This window comes from Schistocerca americana, chromosome 2, assembly GCF_021461395.2.
Source record: "Schistocerca americana isolate TAMUIC-IGC-003095 chromosome 2, iqSchAmer2.1, whole genome shotgun sequence".
Taxonomy (NCBI): domain Eukaryota; kingdom Metazoa; phylum Arthropoda; class Insecta; order Orthoptera; family Acrididae; genus Schistocerca; species Schistocerca americana.
In genome coordinates, this window is record NC_060120.1 from 31460151 (window position 1) to 31470415 (window position 10265).

Below are 10265 nucleotides of genomic sequence, written 5' to 3' on the forward strand. Positions count from 1 at the left end.
TTATCTGTCACCTCCGTAACGCTTTCGCGATTGTTAAATGACCCTGTAACGAAGCGCGCTGCTCTCCGTTGGATCTTCTCTCTCTCTTCTATCAACCCTATCTGGTACGGATCCCACACCGGTGAGCAGTATTCAAGCAGTGGGCGAACAAGCGTACTGTAACCTACTTCCTTTGTTTTCGGATTGCATCTCCTTAGGATTCTTCCAATGAATCTCAGTCTGGCATCTGATTTACCAACGATCAACTTTATATGATCATTCCATTTTAAATCACTCCTAATGCGTACTCCCAGATAATTTATGGAATTAACTGCTTCCAGTTGCTGACCTGCTATATTGTAGCTAAATGATAAGGGATCTTTCTTTCTGTGTATTCGCAGCACATTACACTTGTCTACATTGAGATTCAGTTGCCATTCCCTGCACCATGCGTCAATTCGCTGCAGATCCTCCTGCATTTCAGTACAATTTTCCATTCTTACAACCTCTCGATATACCACAGCATCATCCGCAAAAGTCCTCAGTGAACTTCCGATGTCATCCACAAGGTCATTTATGTATATTGTGAACAGCTACGGTCCCACGATACTTCCCTGCGGCACACCTGAAATCACTCTTACTTCGGAAGACTTCTCTCCATTGAGAATGAAATGCTGCGTTCTGTTATCTAGGAACTCTTCAATCCAATCAGACAATTGGTCTGATAGTCCATATGCTCTTACTTTGTTCATTAAACGACTGTGGGGAACTGTATCGAACGCCTTGCGGAACTCAAGAAACACGGCATCTACCTGGGAACCCGTGTCTATCGCCCTCTGAGTCTCGTGGACGAATAGCGCGAGCTGGGTTTCACACGACCGTCTTTTTCGAAACCCATGCTGATTCCTACAGATTCTCAACTGGATTTAAATCCGGGGAGTTTGGTTCGTTGGCCAACGGCCTTGCCACAGTGGTAACACCGGTTCCCGTCAGATCATCGAAGTTAAGCGCTGTCGGGCTGGGATAGCACTTGGATGGGTGACCATCCTGTCTGCCGAGTGCTGTTGGCAGTCGGGGTCCACTCGGCTCTTGTGAAGCAAACTGAGGAGCTACTTGATTGAGAAGTAGCGGCTCCGGTCTCGTAAACTGACATACGGCCGGGAGAGCGGTGTACTGACCACATTACCCTCCGTATCCTCATCCAGTGACGCCTGTGGGCTGAGGATGACACGGCGGCCGGTCGGTACCGTTCGGCCTTCATGGCCTGTTCGGGAGGAGTTTCGTTTTGTTTCATTTGGTTGGTTGGTTAATTTGTGGGGGAGGGGACCAAACAGCGAGGTCATCGGTCCCACCAGATTAGCGAAGGACAGGGAATGAAGTCGGTCGTGCCCTTTCAAAGAAACCATCCTGGCATTTGCCTGAAGCGATTTAGGGAAATCACAGGAAACCTAAATCAGGATGGCCAGGTGCGGATTTGAACCGTCGTCCTCCCGAATGCGAGTCCAGTGTGCTAGCCACTGCGCCACCTCGCTCGGTGGGGAGTTTGGTGGCCAGGGCAATACGGTGAACTCATCCTGCTGCTCTTGCAACCACGAGCTGTGTGACACGTTGCATTGTCCTGTTGATAGATGCCATCGTGCCGACGGAGAACAGACTGCATGTAGGGGTGGCCGAGGTCTGCAATGATAGACGTGTACTTGAGTTGATCTGTTGTGCCTTCCAGAATGACGATACGACCCAACGACTGTTGCAGGGTGTCCGTTTTCAGACGTTCCACGCCGTGAACGCCAGTGGCCATCTGTCCGACGAAGCATGAAACGTGATTCATCTGTAAAGGTCAATTGTCGCCACTCACTGTTTTGTGACGGCTCCAAACCCAAGGTCCTCGGCGGTACTTTTGGGGCAGCCCCCACAAATTCTGTAAAGCGTAGATAGTGACCAGGATGTTGGCCGAAAAATAATTAATGACAAGAATTGAGCCAGCTAGAATGAAGAGATAACTTATCTCTATTTCTGAAGAAACGTGCACCAGCAATACAAGTCCAAGTAATATCCGAGAGTAATCCGTGTACTGGGCCCAGTCGAATACAATAGCAAATATCACACTGCAATGGCTCCGCTATAAACTCCACGAAAGGCTAGCAACAGACAATCGCCAACAGACTGTCCGTCTCGGGGCCAGCGCTCCTCCTTATACGCAAAAGGCAGAGGGCGCTGCGGACCCGAGCTCAGCCATAGCGCCACCTCTTCCGTCGGCGGTAACGCCCTGAGACGCCGACGGCCGCGACAGGAACTGTGGCCAGCGATGTCACGGTCAGGGCGCGCGTGCGCGAGTTGGTTGGTTGGGTCCGTGGATACAACACACTGGACACCAAGTTGCGGTATTTGTGTGCAGATTCCAGTCTTCGCCGCCTATGAACAGCAGTCAGCGCCTGCCCCATACACAGCAACGTGCTCTGAACGGTTGTTGAGGAGACACTGCTGATGGCCCCTTAAGTCATCCAGGCGGTCAGTTGCTCAACAGTTGGGCGCCTATTCGCCTATACACATCTCTGCAGCCGTCGTTCATCCCAGTCATGCGTGACCTGTGATGCATCACTGTCACCTCTACGACAGTGGCACCTTTTTGACATGCACAGTATACTTTAACCATGGCAGCGTGTCAACGGTTAACAGACTTAGCCGTTTCGTAAATGCTTCCACTCTCAGATTGAAAGATAATAATCATACCCTTTTGGCCGTCAGACAAATCGCTCCTTTTACACAATAGACAACGACTGCACTGTTTACCTTCCCCCCCCCCCCTCTCCCCCCCTCCCCGCGCACCCCCCTCGCCCGACACGCTATATATACTCTCTACTGCTAATGCTGCCACCTACAGTCTAGAGTAGTTACAGCAAGCTGACGTGGAAGATGAGGTATAGGTCCCAGTAATGTGACTGGACCGTGTACTATGGGAGTTATTCCGTCTTTCGCGACTGTAGAATGTTCTGTTTGGATGAGACGCATTTAGCTTTGTTTATGGCATATTCAGTGCTCACTATAACAATTTTCTTGCCTCCAAATCAGTTAAACACTATTGAGACACAGCAATAGGATAAGTGTGTGGAAGGGCTAGGCCGAGGTAGCTCTGAAGCATTTCTTTCAAACAGCATTTGAATTTTACTACACCAGGGACTTCCACGAAAAACTCAAGAACATTCATAAACAGCAACTCTCGTCTTCTCACAAGGATATCACAATTAAACACCACATATAATTGTAACCACTTAAATGGATACACCTCCTTAACTTTTTCTGCAAATTCAAGAACGAAAGTTACAACAATTTTAGAAGAAGGGCCCTGGTAAATGTATAACAGTAAATACCATTCGGAAAAGCGGCCTCTGTTCACTGAAATGTATTTCTACTGCTGTTTACGTAGGCTACGAACACTGTGCACGTAACTGCACGCTGCAAGAAGGTTTCAGCATCTCTCCATGCCCTACAAAAATATAGGAAGCTCTTCCCCCTTGACCCGAAAAAGAAACTTGCACAAACACTTATAATGCCAGTTATTGACTACAGCGATGCTGCCCAGCAAGGCCTTTCTCAGAAAAGCTCACGGAACCTTGTTGTGAGTGTCTCGACTCTCTGATCATATTTCTCCATCATATGCACAGTTATCCTGGGTGCGTGCAGACAAGCACAGAGATTTCCATGATTTCCGTCTTCTCTACTGTCTTACACTACTTTCACTGTCCCTCTTGTCTTTCCTCGACTTTGACGCTCTTATCTGAACAACATGGCAGAAACGCCCGATCTTATTAGAGCAAAACTCTTTCTCTCCCATTCCGTCGTTCAGCCACTTTCTCGAATTGCTTCTCAGTAGCTTGTACCCGATTCTGGAACAGCCTCCCGTATTATATTAGAGGACTGAATAATATCTCCAGCCTCAGAGGAGAGTTAATGTCATATCTACTAAAGCAACAAAAACAACAACCATTGTCCCAGTACGCACTCGTTACCCCTGTATATCTTTCTTTCAAACCAGATCTTCCTTATTTCCCAATATTCTTAGCTGGCGCAATTTCCTTAAATTTCCTTTCCCCATAACCCTCTGTATCAAAAAATATCTCTTTTGTATACCTGTAAGTTCTTTTTATGTTTGGCACTATTATTATTCATTATTCATTATTCCTGTTATTGTCATTAAATTATTATTATTGTTAGTGGCAGTAGAAGTAGTAGAAGTACTGCCAGAATTAACTTTATTAGTTCACAGTCAGTATTATTTGCTCTCATTGTCACTACAGAAACTCATATCATTTTAATACTATTTGTCATGCTAACATCGTTATTTCTTAGGTAACTGTGATCTAAAAGGGGTATGTGTGAAACCCTGGTCCGATGTAAAGAGGGCCTGATGGCCTTTTCAGATCGGGGTAAATAAACAAGTAAATAAACAAAGAAATCTATTCCTGTCGTGGGGCTCTTCGTACAAAGGGAGAAACAGAGTATCCTACCCAAGTTGCAAACAGAGCAACAGTTGTGCAGTGAAGTCCAAGAGGAAGGCCGTATTATGTTGTGAAAATTTCCACTCGCTCACCAAAAGGCTGCCGCAATCAACATTGCAATCCGTGACCAGATGAGTGGTTTGCTTAAGAAAGGGTGCTGCGTGACTGTTGGATAATTATAAAGGGTGAGTCACTAACTATTGCCACCAAGAATAACTCCGAAAGAATAGCTCTGAAAAGTTTGTGGGGCAAAAGTCGGATGGGACAACGGGGGCCATAATATGACGATGGTTTTTTGTTGCTAGGTGGGGTCATGCCAAAGATATGAATGTCAACTTTGTTTTCTTTTTTAATGGGATGCTATAGTTTGGTACTCATTTTCTGTTAGTGGCTATCGACACGAATCCAGTGATGCGTAACAGTAAGGTCTTCGAAGGTCAACGAAGGTCAAAAAGGTGGCACGAACGTCCATTTACAGAAGGTGTTCGAAGTCATGGCCATTGGTATCAATGCAATGTTACAATCTTCTTATCATGGTTTGAGTGGTATTCCTTATCACATAGGCACTTCTCTCTCGCATATCTTCAGGTGTAGTTGGAACGTCTTTATAAACAATGTCGTTGACGAATCCCCACAAGAAAAAATCCAGAGGCGTCAAGTCTGGCGAACGAGCCGGCCACGACACATCTCCTCTGCGTCCAATCCAACGATTTGGGAATGTCTCTGCAACTCATTTCTAGCCATCAGAGAAAAATGTGCCCGGCCCGGGTGGCCGAGCGGATCTATGCGCTACAGTCTCGAACCGCGCGACCGCTACGGTCGCAGGTTCGAATCCTGCCTCAGGCATGGATGTGTGTGATGTCCTTAGGTTAGTTAGGTTTAAGTAGGTCTAAGTTCTAGGGGACTGATGACCTCAGAAGTTAAGTCCCATAGTTCTCAGAGCCATTTTTGTTTTTGAAAAATGTGCCGGACGCCCATCGAGTTGATACCACATTCTGTTCCTCGTTCCTAAAGGTATTTCTTCCAGTAACAGACCTAATGTTTCTTGCAGGAATGTGGTGTACTTCCTGCCATTAAGATTTCATTAAATGAAATAGGGGACTATAATTCTGTCCTCCAGAATCCCACACCATACATTCACCGACGACGGTTTTTGGTGTGCAACTTGTCGCAGCCAACGTGGATTTTCAGTTGCCCAATAATGCATGTTATGCAAATCAACATTTCCATGGTTCGTGAATGTAGCCTCCTCAGTAAATAAAATCAAATTAATAAATGTATCATCTCTCTGAATGTGAAGTTGAGCCCAACGGCAGAATTCAATGCGACGCTTACAATCCGTACCACTTAATTCTTGGTGAAGACAGATATGGTAAGGATGATATTTATGGCGATGCAGAACACGAACAACACTACTCTGGCTCATACCAGGTTCCCTTGTGATTTGACGCGAACTAACACAAGGATCTTGAACCACAGAAGCAAGGGTACCAATTTCCGTTTCCTCGTTACCAACTTTCCTTTGCCGGATATGTTTCCTACACGTTAAAGATCCAGTTGTTCTCAATTTATCACACACATATTTAAATGTACGACGTGTAGGGTGAGTACGTTGAGGATATCTTTCAGCGTATAAGTCTCTAGCTCTCACTGAATTCGTTGGCATTCTCCGTAAATGAAAAGCATACCGACATGTTTTTCGAAGGAATACATCATTCACATTCGCTTGATTCGACGATTCTAGGCTTACCGTTCCTATTAGTGTTGTATTGCGAAACCGTCGAATGGTGTTTACATGTCAATGGCACGTTAGATCGATACGCCGTATTCGGCGAATATTTACTATTTGCACAATATACGAGAGAGAATTGTCAGAGCATGTGCTGAAGTGATAGGAATACGATTCAATCCATGATAAGAAGATTGCAGCACAGCATTGATACCAACTGCCCATCACTTCTAACACCTTCTTTAAACCTTTTTGATCTTCTAAGACCTTACTGTCACACATCATTGGATTCATCTCAGTAGCCGCTATCAGAAAATAAGTGCCAAACTACAGCATCTCATTAAAAAAAAAAAAAACACTGTTCATCTTCATATCTCTGACGCGACCCCTGGGCAACAGAAAGCCAATGTCATATTATGGCCCCCTTTGTTCCACGCAACTTTTGTCCCACAAACTTTTCATCTCCTATCATACTTTCGGAGTTGTTCTTTGTGGCAATAGTTAGTGACTCACCCTGTATGCTGCCGAGACTCTTAAATAACAAGTTCAGCAATTTCAAACGATTGCTTCCCGCTCAATCTCTCAACCAACGCAATCCAACTGGCGCACTCTTCTCGGTGCTGGTGCATGCTCACTGCACTGCTGCCGACTGCACTTCCCTGTCGGGCTGTCCGTATAGTCGAGTTGTCTCATCGAAACAAAAAGCACCGGAAGAGGACGGCAGCAGCACAATGGTTGTGCACCAAGCAGGAATTTAAAATTTGCCGAAAGATCCGACACAAGATCGTAAACAGCTCTCACGCACTGGATAAATCTGCTTTTTTAAATAAATTTGTTTTCGTCGGTTTCCTGTGTGTCCACCAGTTCGGTACAAATTTTGCAATTGATTTTAAACCTACTTCCCACTATTTCCCAATGAGCTAGAGATCTGAAATCTTCTACATAGCTCAGAAGTGGATAACAATGCGTATTATCTCGCTTTCGTGTCAGCCTGTTCAGTAAGGAAAAGGGAGGTGGGGGGGGGGGGGGGGAGAAGGGTGACAATGGTTGGTAATGCCTGACATCTTGGCTGTCTTGCAGTACCCAAGTGTTATGCAGGTAGCATTGGAATGTGTTACAGGCGATATGCGAGCAGAGGGGCATGCCTAAGCAGACAACACAGAGGTGAAGGGGAGGTGGAAACATCTGCAATATGTGTGACATACACATGGGTGAAGCTGTAGGCAAAAATCTAGCACACACACACACACACACACCACACACACACACACACACACACACACACACACACACACACACACACTTGAGAAATTTCAGACACACGAGACTAAAAAGTAGAAAATAATTGTTTGCATTAAAATAAATTTTAAATGTAATACATTTGTAAACTGGACTAAAAAGTATAAAATAAGTTATTCTAGCCCAAACAGATTCTTAACCCTATACAGATGTCCTGAAAATTTTTGCTTGTTAATTTTTAACAACCATGGCAGTAATTACGTATGTCATTACAAATTACGAGTAGCACATGCAGTATAAAACAGTTATATACCACTCTCCCGGCTGCTGTCAGTTTTCGTGACTTCTCAGTCCAGTAGCTTCTCGTTGTTAGATATGTGGTAAAGGGTCATGGCTTTATGCAGTGTACTCAACACAGTTGGTTACAAATCTGTATGGTTACATTTCTAATTAGTATTGAAACATAGGCTAAAAGTGTTGCGCTCTCTGCTGAAGGTCACTTGTAATAGTGGCAGAAACGTTGGGACATTTTACATGACGAGGTGAGCAACCTAGAAGAACTTTAGGAAAAAACACAGTAGTCTTTCATTGAAGAACTGTTCACAGCATACAGACATAATGGCGCATATGGCGCCACAACGGTGTGTTCGGGAGAACGAGGGTCCAAATCCCCATCTGGAGAATTAGATTTAATTTTCTGTGATGCAAATGCCGGAATAGTTCCATTGAAAAGAGCACGGCTGATTTCCTTCCCCATCCTTCCTTAACTAGAGCTTGTGCTCCATCGTAGGTAACTCACTGTCGATGGAAATTTAAAATCTAATCCTCTTTCCTTCTTACGACGCAAGATTGGCAAATCACTTCCTCATCCGTTGAAATGCCTTTTTCAGTTCTATTTTTATACTTAATCTGAGTTCAAGAGTAATTCTGATTCTATGTCAGTCCGTGTCTAAAGTGAAGCAGTCTGAGACAGCAGCAGTTTGCACCAATTAGTCGTGTGTAATTTCTAAACAATCTGTGTATTTTGTAACTTTTGCGGCTGATGTTCTAAGGTATGATGCTGTTGGACTCGAGACGGTTTTCCCAGTATTCTACTCAGTTAGAAACACTAATTTCTTCTCGATCCTTAACTGCGTTGGGGGCTTAGCGTGTTAATTCCAAAACAACCGATGCCGACGCACACTCTGTCCCAGGATAGAATATGAGCCTACTGTCGTTTTCAGGGTGTTTACACAAGCTACCGGCGGAGCTTTAACGGCTGAGCGGCGTCGGAGTATAATCTTAGAAAATAGCATAAGTTTGTCTTAGATTAAAGACTGCGTGTAGCGATCCTCAAATTAAAAGGCGCAACTTAATCATAAAACTGTAGACTTACAAAGCAGCGAAATCGCGTAGTTTGAGCGCTGTTATTTGTTTCCCCGGAATGTGAAAATCTACTCGGCCTGTTCGATTTTCTCCCAACCACCCTCTTCAATGCTATGGTCCCCAGTTCCTCATCTTAAAGAAAGAGATGTGTTAGTTAACTGCGAACCAGAAATGAAAGTAATATAGAATTCACATGCTACAACAGATGTAGAAGCTTTCACTCTTTCGACGTTAATAAGAGAACAGATAACTGGATGGACCTGTTTCTCTTCGAAGCAGTTTTTCTGTTTTTCGTTCAGTCTACATTCGCCAGTATAGCTGGTCATTGGTTCGATTTTTCATGGATTTTTGGAGGACATACTTTACCTAATATTGAGGTACAGATTTCTCATTTTCTCAGAAAAACATGTAATGTTTTCGTGTAGGGTGGAAAATTTTAGTGAGTGCTTGTTTTTGTCATTTATTTGCAACACCTCCCATTTCCTCAGATCGCCACTGTAATACCGAGTGTCTGATTCGTGTGCGTAACAGATTGTGCAACAAAGCTCAGTGGAAAGCAGCTACAAATACGGCAGTATATTAAGTACACACAGAATAATAGTGGTGCCACCGTGATCGTCACACTTGCCTTTATTCAGATTATCAACCGATGACAAGCCTTACGACACAAATACTCGAGGTGGGAGTTCATTCAATAATACATTTATCTTCGTGTGTTGTTTTGGATTTACACTGGTGTGTGACTATAGCAAACATGGTTATTATTTACCTATAGAAAACCATTGTTCAATTTGAGATTTCAATACTTTGTAACTTCTCTTGATTTTATAGTATCTCAGTTCCATTTTTACTCCTCCAGCGCGACAATTTCATTTTACGATATAATTTAAAGATGTTATGCTCTGTGATCTGTATCAAGGCAGCGATATCTCTGTTTGTTCAATTGTCTTCCTCTACACGGAGACGGAGACAATACCAGAGAGGGTAGTTCTCGTTCATCAGCTATATATTCTATACGCTATTATATGAAACTCCTACATGTTGCCATAACCCGACGTTACTGTCGGTATCATTTGTAAGAAAGCTGTTTAGGATTTCTTATTGGTAACGCCACCTCTGTATGAAAATCACTGGCTGTGCTGTGTGCAGTCGGTGGCTGCTTTGCATTGTTGTAATACTCGCCATTGTAGTGTTAGGCAGCTGGCTGTGAACAGCGCGTAGCGTTGCGCAGTTGGAGGTGAGCCGCCAGCAGTGGTGGATGTGGGGAGAGAGATGGCGGAGGTTTGCAATTTGTCATGAACTGATATATATATTATGATTTGTGATGATATTAAGGTAAATACATTGTTTGTTCTCTATTAATATCTTTCATTTGCTAACTATCCCTATCAGTAGTTAGTGCCTTTAGTAGTTTGAATCTTTTATTTAGCTGGCAGTAGTGGCGCTTGCTGTATTGC

The 10265-nt window shown here is 44.1% G+C and overlaps 1 pseudogene; it reads left to right on the forward strand.

Moving 5' to 3' along the window:
- The first annotated feature begins 931 nt into the window (after nt 1-931).
- LOC124597443 lies at nt 932-1049 on the forward strand (annotated as a pseudogene).
- The last annotated feature ends 9216 nt before the right edge of the window (nt 1050-10265 follow it).